Source organism: Schistocerca gregaria, chromosome 6 (genome assembly GCF_023897955.1).
Source record: "Schistocerca gregaria isolate iqSchGreg1 chromosome 6, iqSchGreg1.2, whole genome shotgun sequence".
NCBI classification, from domain to species: domain Eukaryota; kingdom Metazoa; phylum Arthropoda; class Insecta; order Orthoptera; family Acrididae; genus Schistocerca; species Schistocerca gregaria.
The window spans coordinates 314,063,388-314,077,213 of NC_064925.1; positions in this window are offsets into that span (position 1 = coordinate 314,063,388).

The following is a 13,826-nucleotide window of genomic DNA, read 5'->3' on the forward strand; positions in this document are numbered from 1 at the left end:
AGAGATTCGAAGCGCTATGCAGACGTCGAAACTATGAAGATCAGTGGTATAAGATGAATCAGAGAGTATTTGTTTTATGTAACAAAATTAAAGAATACAATGGCAATTTTTGAATTTAGAAAGACCATTATAGGTCGCATGTTCATAATCACTGTGAATCATATGCCGAATCATAAGCCAGAGGTCTTCGTCGTGTATTATGTCAAGAGACAACGTGGTATCTGCGCCGAGATCTGAACCTTAACCTTTTATGTTCAGGAGACGATTATGTGCGATATGTCATCCCAGATCGTAATTAATCACTGATTCTGTTAGTACAAAATTATATACTATATGTATTACATACAATGCGAAAAAAACAAGAATAGACAACAGTAAATATAGGTCGATTTCGAAAGCAAAATCCTTACAAAAGTGCATCCCAAAAGTATGTGTGTGTGTGTGTGTGTGTGTGTGTGTGTGTGTGTGTGTGTGTGTGTGTGTGTGTGTGGGGTGGAGGGGCTGGGACGTACATGTTGATGCATAGCTCTGAAATGCATCGTGAAACTGCAGCCCAATTGGGCACATTTATAACTTTTTACCTGAATAGCGCGACAAAGCGAAAAATTTGACCTGTAACAACAATCGAAAACGACTATTTTGGGGTCGCTGGTCGGACGGGTGACTTTTCTGATGATATTAATCCGCCAGGTGTACTGATTTCTACTGTAAGGTTAACATAGAAAGTGTAAAACGTGTAAGTTTGGAGCTATTGCAACCAAACTTGCTACACACGTAACAGTTTCCGTTTTGAATCATCAGCCTTTAGCCTGATTTGAAGCGATAGACCGCTGTTATCTCACCTCTGTAAGTGCCTTACATTGGAACCTGCACCCATTGCCATCAATTGTTTGTTCCATATATTATAATCTCTGCCATTCTCTACCATATTTGTTTACTAAAGGCTAATATCGTCAAGGGATAGCGTTCTCGATTATCAGTCTGAAGGTCTGGCTTCAATTTCAGCCTCTATTAAGATTTTCAGACAAAGTCAACTATGGTATCTTAACACTTCTAGTACAAGATTTAACCATCATCACGATAACGGAGTTATCAAGGCAGCGGAGACGACATAAATTGTAAGAACACATCTCCCTTTGGGTGGGAAAGCGTCTGTAAAGGAGGATGAATCAATAACAATAAACGACATGAAGATGCAGAAGGCAGAGAAAATCACTGCTCTGAAGACTGATATCGAGGTGATTATTTTCAAAGACTGCTATAGGTAAAACTGCAATTGGTGTTTGTCTTGGTGGGGGCTGTATGGAGAAGGAAAAGTATGACTAACTCATTATTATTAAACTTGGCAGGAATTATACTCTCCTGGAAATGGAAAAAAGAACACATTGACACCGGTGTGTCAGACCCACCATACTTGCTCCGGACACTGCGAGAGGGCTGTACAAGCAATGATCACACGCACGGCACAGCGGACACACCAGGAACCGCGGTGTTGGCCGTCGAATGGTGCTAGCTGCGCAGCATTTGTGCACCGCCGCCGTCAGTGTCAGCCAGTTTGCCGTGGCATACGGAGCTCCATCGCAGTCTTTAACACTGGTAGCATGCCGCGACAGCGTGGACGTGAACCGTATGTGCAGTTGACGGACTTTGAGCGAAGGCGTATAGTGGGCATGCGGGAGGCCGGGTGGACGTACCGCCGAATTGCTCAACACGTGGGGCGTGAGGTCTCCACAGTACATCGATGTTGTCGCCAGTGGTCGGCGGAAGGTGCACGTGCCTGTCGACCTGGGACCGGACCGCAGCGACGCACGGATGCACGCCAAGACCGTAGGATCCTACGCAGTGCCGTAGGGGACCGCACCGCCACTTCCCAGCAAATTAGGGACGCTGTTGCTCCTGGGGTATCGGCGAGGACCATTCCCAACCATGAAGCTTGGCTACGGTCCCGCACACCGTTGGGCCGTCTTCCGCTCACGCCCCAACATCGTGCAGCCCGCCTCCAGTGGTGTCGCGACAGGCGTGAATGGAGGGACGAATGGAGACGGGTCGTCTTCAGCGATGGGAGTCGCTTCTGCCTCGGTGCCAAAGATGGTCGTATGCGTGTTTGGCGCCGTGCAGGTGAGCGCCACAATCAGGACTGCATACGACCGAGGCACACACGGCCAACACCCGGCATCATGGTGTGGGGAGCGATCTCCTACACTGGCCGTACACCTCTGGTGATCGTCGAGGGAACACTGAATAGTGCACGGTACATCCAAACCGTCATCGAACCTATCGTTCTACCATTCCTAGACCGGCAAGGGAACTTGCTGTTCCAACAGGACAATGCACGTCCGCATGTATCCCGTGCCACCCAACGTGCTCTAGAAGGTGTAAGTCAACTACCCTGACCAGCAAGATCTCCGGATCTGTCCCCCATTGAGCATGTTTGGGACTGGATGAAGCGTCGTCTCACGCGGTCTGCACGTCCAGCACGAACGCTGGTCCAACTGAGGCACCAGGTGGAAATGGCATGGCAAGCCGTTCCACAGGACTACATCCAGCAACTCTACGATCGTCTCCATTGGAGAATAGCAGCCTGCATTGCTGCGAAAGGTGGATATACACTGTACTAGTGCTGACATTGTCCATGCTCTGTTGCCTGTGTCTATGTGCCTGTGGTTCTGTCAGTGTGATCATGTGATGTATCTGTCCCCAGGAATGTGTCAATAAAGTTTCCCCTTCCTGGGACAATGAATTCACGGTGTTTTTATTTCAATTTCCAGGAGTGTAGTAATGAAAGAGAAAGAGAATGTGGATTTTCGGTCACATGGTTATATTAGACTGGTGAATAAGTTCTTAGCGTTTTTGTTTTGCATGTTGGTTTTCCAGTATCTGTGGCTTTATTTATCAATTGTCATGTTTTTGTCGTTCGCTGTTGCTATTTATGTTCAAATACTGGCATTTTGTCATTTGGAGGTACTGAGTGGAGCTGTGGACGCTGGAGAATGGAGTGCCATGTAGAGAAGTGGGATCTATCCGACATATTCTTCTGTACGAGTTCAACAGAAGTCCGACAGCAACGAAGCCAGCGAGAAACACTTGCGGCGTATGTGGGTAAAATGCCACTGGACAGAGCACGGCAAGACAATGGTTTCCTTGCTTTAAAGAGGATCGTTTTGAAGTTAGTGACTCTCCACGTTCAGGAAGACCTCGGAACTTTATGATGATCGCTTAAACGCATGAATACACAATGATCCACTGGAGAACTGGCAAATGTGATGAACTGTGATCAGTCCACCATTGTGGGACATTTTCATGCAATAAAAAAGGTTCCAAAATGTAGTATATGGGTACCGCGTTCTCTTACTCAAAATCACAGAAATCAGAAGGTGGCCATATGCACATCCCTCCTTGTTCATCTTCAGATGCTTCGTTAACAACACGGACCATTCATATCCTACGTCGTTACTGATAACGAAAAATAGTGTCTTTATGCTAACTTAAGGAAAAGAAAGGAATGGTCGACCTCAAAAAAAGCAGCAACTCCCAATGCAAAGACCTGTGCACATCCACTGTGTTGTGTACAACGAATAGCATTCCTGAGGTGTAATCATAACTGCTGACATTTATTGTCAAAAACTGAGACGTCCTGCAGATGCAGTCCAAGAACAACGATCAATACGTGAAGTGACCCGCCTTCTCTAGACAGGCAAAAAACATTACGAGGGAGTTGGATTGGAAGTCCTTCTACATCTGTCTTTTTCATCTCACCCTGCGCCGTCAGATTTTCCGCTCTCTATCGAACAGCCTTCAAGAAACGTCCTTTACGCATTAAAATGCGCTCCGAACGTAATTCAACGAGTTCGCCTCAAAACCGCGTGATTTCTACAGTCGCTGTATCGAATCGTTACACCAGCGTTGAAAAACGTTTATAAATAGTGAAGAAAATTAATTATTGCTGACTAAAGTATCTGTTATGTCTATCTGTTGTGTTAATTAAACTTATATAAAAACGCTAACAACTTACGCATCAACCTAATATAATCAGAAAGAGAGGAATTATTAAAACATACGACTCCAAAAAGCAATAGAAGAAGGCGTACTTGGAGAAGACCTGCAGACACTGGAGGACATCGGTTGGAATACATCATGGTTAAACAAAGATTTAGATATTAAATTCTGAACTGTAACGCATACCCAGGAGCGGATATAGACTCAGACCATAACCTTGTAGCGATGAATAGATAACTGTAGTTAAGAAAAAAAGAAAAGAACATAAGAAGAATGTAGTGAAATGGTATATTGAAAATTTCACAGTGAGATGAACTAGAACTTCTCTGAAGCAGCGACGAAAGTCGTAAGTAATCTGTCGAGAGTAAGATATTAGAGGGAGAGCAGGGTATAATAAAGAAGAAAGTACGCAAAAATAGAGCCGAAGAAGAATGGACGACTCCGGAAATACTCCAACAATAAGATGATACAATAAGATACATCAAGTTTACGAATGAGGTAGAATCGCAGCACCATTGTTTTCTTAGAAATTAAATTGGCAGGACAAACAGGCTGTTAGCATTGACGAGTGAAACTTTTACATGTATTAAGAGACATGTGGTTTATGAAAAAATCGGCTAGTCATAGAACAAGACTGAACGCAACTATAGAGAATTAAAATTTAAAGATGTGAACCAACGAGATACAAAGCGCTGAATCACTTGAGCACAAAAGAAGCTGAAATGGATGACATAGTTCTGGATTAATGAAATATATGAGAGCTGCAGAAACTGGAAGACAATCTGAGTTGCTCTCAGATACCTACGAAACAGGCTTCCATCACATTTCTCGAAGACTGTAACCGCAACATTATCAAAGGAGGTACTTGGGGGTAAATGTGTCAATTATCTGATTGATTGGACAAGTCTTGTTTCTAAACTATTGATCAGAATAATATAAGATATAGAATAGGAACAGAATCAAAGATTAGGTGCCCGGACATCAGTTTGATTTTTCGGAGGGAAGAGTGGCCACACAAGTAATTCTATATAGCGTAATAGTAATCTGTGGCAGATTGAAGAAGAACTGGTATATCTTCCTAGCGTTTGTGGCCTTTCACAATTCTTCGAATATTGATGCAAAAGTACGTAGGCAGACGAATAATCTGTAACACCTACAGTACTGGAGTGCCAGTAACGAAAGTGAAATGTCAAGGAAAACTCGTGAAAAGGTGAGTGTAATTCAGAATTGCAGTGTAACTTACGCTATAATTCTGCTGTTCAACTTCTACGTCTTATTAGTAACAATAATGGAGATGAAAGAAAGTTTCGGAAGACCAATAAAGAATCAAAGGACAAAGACACTAGTACTATGACAGACGAAGTAGCCCTTCTGGCCGGATGTAAGAAATAGGTAGATGGCATGTTGAAAGGGATGTGCAGCACATTTAGTACGGATTGTAGCGAAATGTTGAACAGACCAACGACGAAAGTGCTGAAAAAACAGTAACAGGGAGGAGAATAACGGCTTGCTTAACATAAAAATTGGATGAATGGTGCAAAAAATGAAAGAATTCTCCTGTCAACAAGGAAATGTTATACAGGATGACGGATGTTCATTGGTACAGGCGAGGAAACCTTTCTTGACTAAAAACCCTTTACTGATATCAGATGTTATTTAGACTGGAGTTGTGACTATCAGGAACACAGCATTGAATTGGAAGTAAATGTTGTAACAACGTAACAATAATTTATTCTCTTCCAGCTTCACTCCATGAATGTTGGTCTCAAGGTTAATAAGTTGCCCGATACCACTTTGTCTCGATATTCGCCTGAATCTCGGATTAGATATGCTTCTTATATAAGAATAAGGATATGCGCAATCTAAAAAAATAGTGATCCGGGTATTCTTACATTTAATTCGAATAGTATTGGTCAAAATGTTAATTATAATTGTCAATATAAACTACGTTTTTTTTAATGTAGCATGAAATTCAATTTCTAAACGTACACAAATCACTTCAGAGTTTACATTTTCTTATCAGTTATGTTATCTTTGTATCATGGTAGTCTTTGGGAGTAGGTTGGTGTCAAGTGTGGACTCTCATTACACTACTTTAAGTTCATCGTTGAATACTTTACTAAGTTTTCTTTATTACCGAAGGCAGCCAGCTCTCTCACCGAACACTCGGAGCTACCGTACCGGCTCCTCTAGACCATCGGGCCTGACACACGTGTAGGGAGTTCATCTATAAGTTTTCGTTAATGAGTTTGAGAGTATGACGCTGATGTTTGGTTTGTGGGGCTTCCAACTACGCGGTCATCAGCGCCCGTACAGTTTCCCAATTTTTTCACAGCCCAATTTTTTACACAGCCCGATCTAGTCACTGTAACGAATGATGATGGTGATGATGATGAAACGGTGAGAATACAAACACCCAGCCCCCGGGCAGAGAAAATTCCCAACCAGACCTGGAATCGAACACAGGACCCCGTGATCCAGAGGCAGCAACGCTAGCCACTGGACCACGAACAGCTGACAGTTTACGAGTATCAAACAATGTGACGTACATAGTGGTATCTGTTGACTGTACAGACTCAGAAGTTAACATTTTTTACACCGCCAAGGTGTAACATCGAGAGTTAATCCCCTCAATAGAGTTTTAATGCAGTACGGGCTCGTAGCTTCGGAGCCGGTGGCGGTGACAGCCGATTGTATCTCGGCGTGATTCACTGGCACCCGTCGCTAGCACGGCCGTGGGAAGTGCTACTTATGTTAGTTCCAGCGACAAAATATTCAAGCCCGTAAGAATCTAAATAAACGATACTAAGTATTATTCAATTTTGAAAAAAAACATAATACGTAGCCTTTTGTTTTTGAAAAGAAGCTGGTTGAAACATCTCAGCTTTCTGGCTGGGATATTTTCAAATCTAGAGAAAATTACCAAAAATACCGAAAACCGACACTTAGGGAATTAAATTCAGCTAGGAACTATAATAGTTTATCTTTTAGTATTATTTGAAAACCATTTTCATATTTAAACTTTACTTTTCATTTTTGTAATAGCAAATTCAGACAAAATTAGTATTTGTGTCTTATGTCATTGTGGGAATAAATGAGAGTGAGTGAGAGCACGTATCTGGGACATACGTTAAATTTCAATATTAATATTATGTAATACATTACACAATCATAGCGCGAGAAAGGTGTTTGAAACCACCTTGCTGATGACGTATGCCCAAGCATACTTGTTTTTGTAACAAGGCAGCCAGAATAGTTATTTGTAGAGTAATGTTTTCCTGAAGTTATCTCAAGATTAATTTTCGTTTAGTTTCAATTTGTAACCTTTATAATAACAATTTGCTTGTCGAAGTGATGCCGATGAGTCTGAAGTAGTGATTGGCTCAGTTCAGTTGAGGCGCGAATATGATATTGAAAGATTGATCTGATTGGCTGTTCATTTGATCAACCAACCAGATTGAAGTCTTTCCCCTCTGCTGTGAGTAACAGCATTGAGAGAGCCATGGAGTAGCTTTTGAGACGCGAAGGTCATGTTAAATGTGTCCGTCCTTAAAATGTGTAAGATGAAGAAATGTTCGGTCCTTCGCCTTCAGACGGATTTGAATTGGTAGCTTTTGTTGCTATGAACATTTTGTAAAAGTTTGAGAGTCGTGGGATACTTTGTTCAGGAAATATACTCGTGTGGCTTGTTCGACTTAGAAAATTCCGCGTGGCGACGTTCTGTGTCCTACTACTGAATATACTGTATACGGCGAGCAATCTTTGCGAAAGAAATCCACTGAATGACTTATGCAAGAAATCAACGTTATGTGTAAAAAATGACTGTATATTCGCGTTATTATTCTCGGAATGGACTTAGGAGAATTCTGGGTGCTCTATGTGTGACATAAACTGGGAGCGTATAGAAGCAGTTTCGCATACTAAATGTGGGCTGATGATACATGTAAAAGCAACGAAAATAAAACCTACTTTTAGCAGATTTCCGAACTTTCAATGAATATCACGACTCCGTTTTCCACCCGAAAATTTATTATGAATATTTACAGGTACAAATCGTAACGAGATTTACGCGGCCTCAGTAGCTGTAAATATTAGGTACTGTTTTCACCAACGGTGCTTTTTCATCACCTTGTAAGTACCTACGTTGCAGAGTGATGGGACGCTGAGCAGACGCCGATCTGAGGTAGGTTAATATCAATTTGCAGCTTGCTTCAGTGACAGTGAAACTCAGGGACAGTACCTTCGCAAGGGACGGTAGACCTTGGCATTTGGCGTAATTTTCAGCTTGATGTGTCTACTCTTTCCTGAGAAAAAGGGATGTTAACAGTTGACGGAAAGGATGACAAACGGCCAATAATATAATCGTACAGGGGCTCCGTTTATAACGGTAAACGTACCGAAGACTAAACAGAAACAGCTCCCTCTAGAGACATGGATTTTATTTCATAATATCTTCAAACAAGTCCTTTTGTCATGTCACTTGCCCTAATCTGCGTTTTGCCCATATTCGTTTCCTCACCGAATCTGTAAAGAAGCTCCTTATTTATCATTCTATCAGTCGTTACAACTTTTAGAATCCTTTTCTAACACCGTATCTCATACTCTTCCATTCCGGTCTTCCAAAAGCCCATGAACCACTGAATGCAATATTATGTTTCAGAGAACCAGCCCTAGAAATTTATTTCTGGACAAAAGGTGCATTGAACAAATGTTAGAGGACAGAAGGTAAATGTTTGCAGCTACGTAATATTTAGATAGATTAATCTCAATATTTGGCTATCCATAATTTTCGAAACATGTCGGTTACGTTAAATCTTAGAACTGTCTCAATCAGCATAACATATGCTTTATGTTAGACACTTTTCTCAATATTTTACAGTCATTTGAATTTGGTAAACTTGATATTTATTTCATTTTCCTAAGATGGTAGAACGATTTATAGATGGACTAGATAATTCAAATATTGTTACATTCCAGATGATTTAATTTGAAAGTGGAAACTTCATTTGCGTTACAAGTATTATAAACTAAAAGAGTGGGTGCCACTACTTACTTCTACTATGAAGTACGTTTTCGTGGCCTCACATGCCAGAATGTGGAAGAGAGAGCAGCGTCTGTACATACGAAGATTTGAGACACCTCAATCAGTTCTTTGTAAGATATCATTGGAGTAGGTTGTGTGACTAACTATTCGAGTACAAGTCTTTGTGATTGTCTGCCAAAATGAAGTTGGAAACTGAAATAACGTCGTGGACTCTTTGTTATTGTTTGAACTGTGGCTTCTGTGGACGAAGATTCGCAATAAAACACGTAGGGTTTGTGCTTATTTATTAACACTCGGAACACTACTGGCCATTAAAATTGCTACACCACAAAGATGACGTCCTACAGGCGCGAAATTTAACTGATAGGAAGAAGATGCTGTGATATGCAAATGATAAGCTTTTCAGAGCATTCGCACAAGGTTGGAGCCAGTGGCAACAACTACAACGTCCTGACATGAGGCAAGTTTCCAACCGATTTCTCATACACAAACAGCAGTTGACCGGCGTTGCCTGGTGAAACGTTGTTGTGATGCCTCGTGTGAGGAGGAGAAATACGTACCATACCGTTTCGAACTTCGATAAAGGTCGGATTGTAGCCTATCGCGATTGCGGTTTATCGTATCGCGACATTGCTGCTCGCGTTGATCGAGATCCAATGACTGTTAGTAGAATATGGAGTCAGTGGGTTTAGGAGGGTAGTACAGAACGCCGTGCTGGATCCGAACGGCCTCGTATCACATCTTATGAGCATGGCTGTAACGGATCGTGAAGTCACGTCATGGTCCCTGAGTGAAGAGATGGGGACGTCTGCAAGACAACAACCATTTGCACGAACAGTTCGACGACGTTCGCAGCAGCATGGACTATCAGCTCGGAGATTATGGCTGCGGTCACCCTTGATGCTGCACCACAGACAGGAGCGCCTGCGATGGTTTACTCAACGACGAATCTGGTTGCACGAATGACAAAACAATTTTTTCGGATGAATCCAGGTTCTGTTTACAGCATCACGATGGTCGCAGCCGTGTTTGGCGATATCGCCGTGAATGCATATTGGAAGCGTGTTTTCGTCATCGTCCTTCTGGCCTATCACCTGCCGTGATGGTATGGGGTGCTTTTGGTTACACGTCTCGGTCACCTCTTGTTCGCATTGACGGCACTTTCAACAGTGGACGTTACATTTCAGATGTGTTACGACCTGTGGCTCTACCCTTCATTCGATCCCTGCGAAACCCTACATTTCAGGAGGATAATGCACGACCGCATGTTGCAGGTCCTGCAGGGTCCTTTCTGGATACAGAAAATGTTCGACTGCTGCCCTGGCCAGCACATTCTCCAGATCTCTCACCAACTGAAAACGTCTGGTCAATGGTGGCCGAGCAACTGGCTCGACACAATACGCCAGTCACTACTCTTGATGAACTGTGGTATCATATTGAAGCTGCATGGGCAGCTGTACCTGTACACGCCATCTAAACTATGTTTGACTCAATGCCCAGGCGTATCAAGACCGTTATTACGGCCAGAGGTAGTTGTTCTGGGTACTGACTTCTCAGGATCTATGCACACAAATTACATGAAAATGTAATCACATGTCAGTTCTAGTATAATATATTTGTCCAATGAATATATCATCTGCATTTCTTCTTGGTATAGCAATTTTAATGGCCAGCAGTGTATCTGTCCGGTTTGTTACTTTGTTAGCATTCGCAACAATTGATCGATGCGGGGGAAGATAGTTAATCTTCCACCCAATCATTTGAGGAGGCCGGCCGGTTCTAGGTGCTACAATCTGGAACCGCGCGACGGCTATGGCCGCGGGTTCGAATCCAGCTTCGGACGTGGATGTGTGTGATGTTCTTAGGTTAGTTAACTTTAGGTAGTTCTAAGTTCTAGGGGACTGATGACCTAAGCAGTTAAGTCCCATAGTGCTCAGAGCCATTTGAATCATTTGAGGGGTTGCCTCTTGCAGCTCGCTGAGTAACTGGCTGTATTTTCAGGGAGAATCACTAGCCTTTGTAGGTCCTTCTATTCACCGCAAGGCAACGGTTGATAGTTGGCAGCTCCTCTGCCTCTCTTCCAAACCATCGGCCCTCATACCTGCTCGTTTTGGTCCAGCCCAGGTATTTTATTTCCCTGGTACCCTCCATATCTGGAGAACGTTCCTCTATCAGTCACCCGGGGAGGAGTCCGATGGGGAACCAGCAACCCCACACGGGGAAGGATGAGTACGTAACCGGAAAATGCCTCGCAATCACTTAAAAAGTAACAGAACAAGGACATCTGCAATGGCAACTGTAAAAATGCTACAATAGTATATTGAGGATAGTATTGATCTAAAGTGGATTCGAAACTCCAGGAAGATTGATGAAGAATTCATGCAAAAGCTATCTCCAACTCAAGACAGGAGAAGACACGGGGATCGCACTCGTGACATGCGAAAAGAAACAGACCGATCTGTATCGGGACCATAAATCCAGAAAAAGCACGGCTTACGCCAGCGACGCTGTTCATAGATTCTGAAGTGGTACACATTTCCATACACAGGGATGCAGCAGCGAATGAAGACCTCGATAAACCCTTATTTCTGCCTCGAAGTTTTGCCGAGGCTGAGCAATGTGTGGCATGCTTTCATTTTTATGGTGGCCGACTACTAGATCCTCTCTATTTATTGACCTTCAGCGACGTTTCCACAATATCCTTCTATTTCACGGAAAATATTAATAATTTATCACAGAATATCCTTCAGAGACACGAGAAGACAGTTCGAAAAATGAGAAAGAACGTAAAAGGGAAAATACCGGTCAGATAAATACAAGCAATTTATCAGTGGAAGTCGGTTAGAAATGGAATAAGGAACTAAAGATTTTTATGCAAACATTTTCCTTGAAAGTGTGTCGACAAGCTGTGTATTGCCCACTCTTACATTTTTCTAAGACGGTGACGAAGAAAACATAAAAGCCATGATTTCGACAACCTACAATCTCTAGCTGGTCAGCTAAATATTTATTTTTATCGAAGTGGTGCAACGAAGCTTTAGTTTTCCCTCTATTCTAACATTTTCATTACGACCGGAGAAGCTGTTTCAAAAAATAACCATTTTTGTTTTCGTGTAATTAGTTTTAACTGGTAGCAGTTGAGACTAGAAAGCCGCCTTGTGAACTCCTCCAAATTTATTAATTCTTTAGAACGCTTCTCTATCTCTTCAGATATTCCACAAATTACAAAATAATACATTTCGGACTACTTCTACGTTATTATTGGTCATTATAACGTATGCAGTATTTTAAACCAAGTAAAATTGACAACATATTACGAAATAATACAAGTGTCCTACAGTAATTTATTATTAGTATTAAGTTAATGAATATGTTTCACCATAGAAACTAAAACCTTTGTGTTACTGTTCACTTAAGTAATGAATTCTCATGAAACATGGCAAGAAAAGTAAGTAGGCAAAGATCTCTAACTATTAAAATGAATTTTCTGTGCGACAGGTAGGTGTCATAATCAATACCTTTCACTTTTATAAATCCTGCTACGACAGTAGTACTAAAGAAAACGATATAAATTATACTCCTGTCTACCGCATTCCTAAAGATCGAAGAAAAATCTGCTGCTCTTGATTAATAAAAAAGAAAAGCTTTCCCTGCAGCTGTGTTTTTGATATAGTTTACATCAGTACGTAGATCAAAATGAAAAATTATTATTTTCTTAAGTATGAATTATGGTGGGAGGCAATATAGCAATAGATCTCCGAACAGAATTGGTCGAGTGTGAAGAAATTAAAAAAAAAAAAAGGTTGAAAACAGTGAGACGTTGTGGCAAATTTGTCTTTTAACGCAGCAAAATCGAGTAACGAAATATTTCGTACAAACAAGGAAAGATTTTTTCCTTTTTATGAAACTGATCAACAAACCCGGAGTCCGATCTCTAATGAAGCACCATGTAAGGGGCGTTACACTGATATTTCTCTTTCTTCTCTCGATCGTTTGAAGTCTTACAGCATTACTTGTCACCGACGTGACTTAAGTACTCCGAAATTATTCTAAAGCCAGTAAGTAGATATTATGTCGGTTAAAAAAGAACCATCTCTTGTCCTAGAGATGGTTGTTCTTTCAGCGCATCAAAAGCGAAGCCTTCACATGAGTATCGGCTGTACGTATTTCAAACGAATTTCAAACAAGTCAAAAAGATTCCGTGTTCAAAGACGTTTCGAATTTTCCGCCGGTCATCGTACAGTATACCTCACTATATTTCGACCGGGCACCTGCCAGTCATACCCAAGTGAGCCACTGAAGACTGACGATATCTCCATTTCGCAATTTACACAGTCCAGTCACATGAACGTGTCCATCGCCTATGTTCGTTGTCAACGGACAATAACCTCTCTCAGACGGCCGGTGGCAGTACCAGCAGTGGAAGGTCTACAGAGCGCGTTTGGGGAATGCGTAAAACAGTGTAGTGCTGGGCGTAATGCGGAAACGGACTGAGGGTGATAGTATTTCCGAAATGGATAAGTTCGTAAACAGTTGTGTGCCACCGTGGTTAAAGTATACTGTGAGTGTCAGAATGCCGAGGCAACTATAATGCATTAAGGGGCATAGATGACGGGGGCAAATGACGGTTGTGGAGACGTGTATGGGCGAATAGACGAGCACCTGTTGAGCAATCGACAGTCCAGATGAACCAAGGGGTTACCAACAGTGTTACTCAAAGACCGATCAGCGAACCTTGCTGAGTATTAGCCTCTGCAGCAGGGAAGTGGCTTATGCAACCACGCTG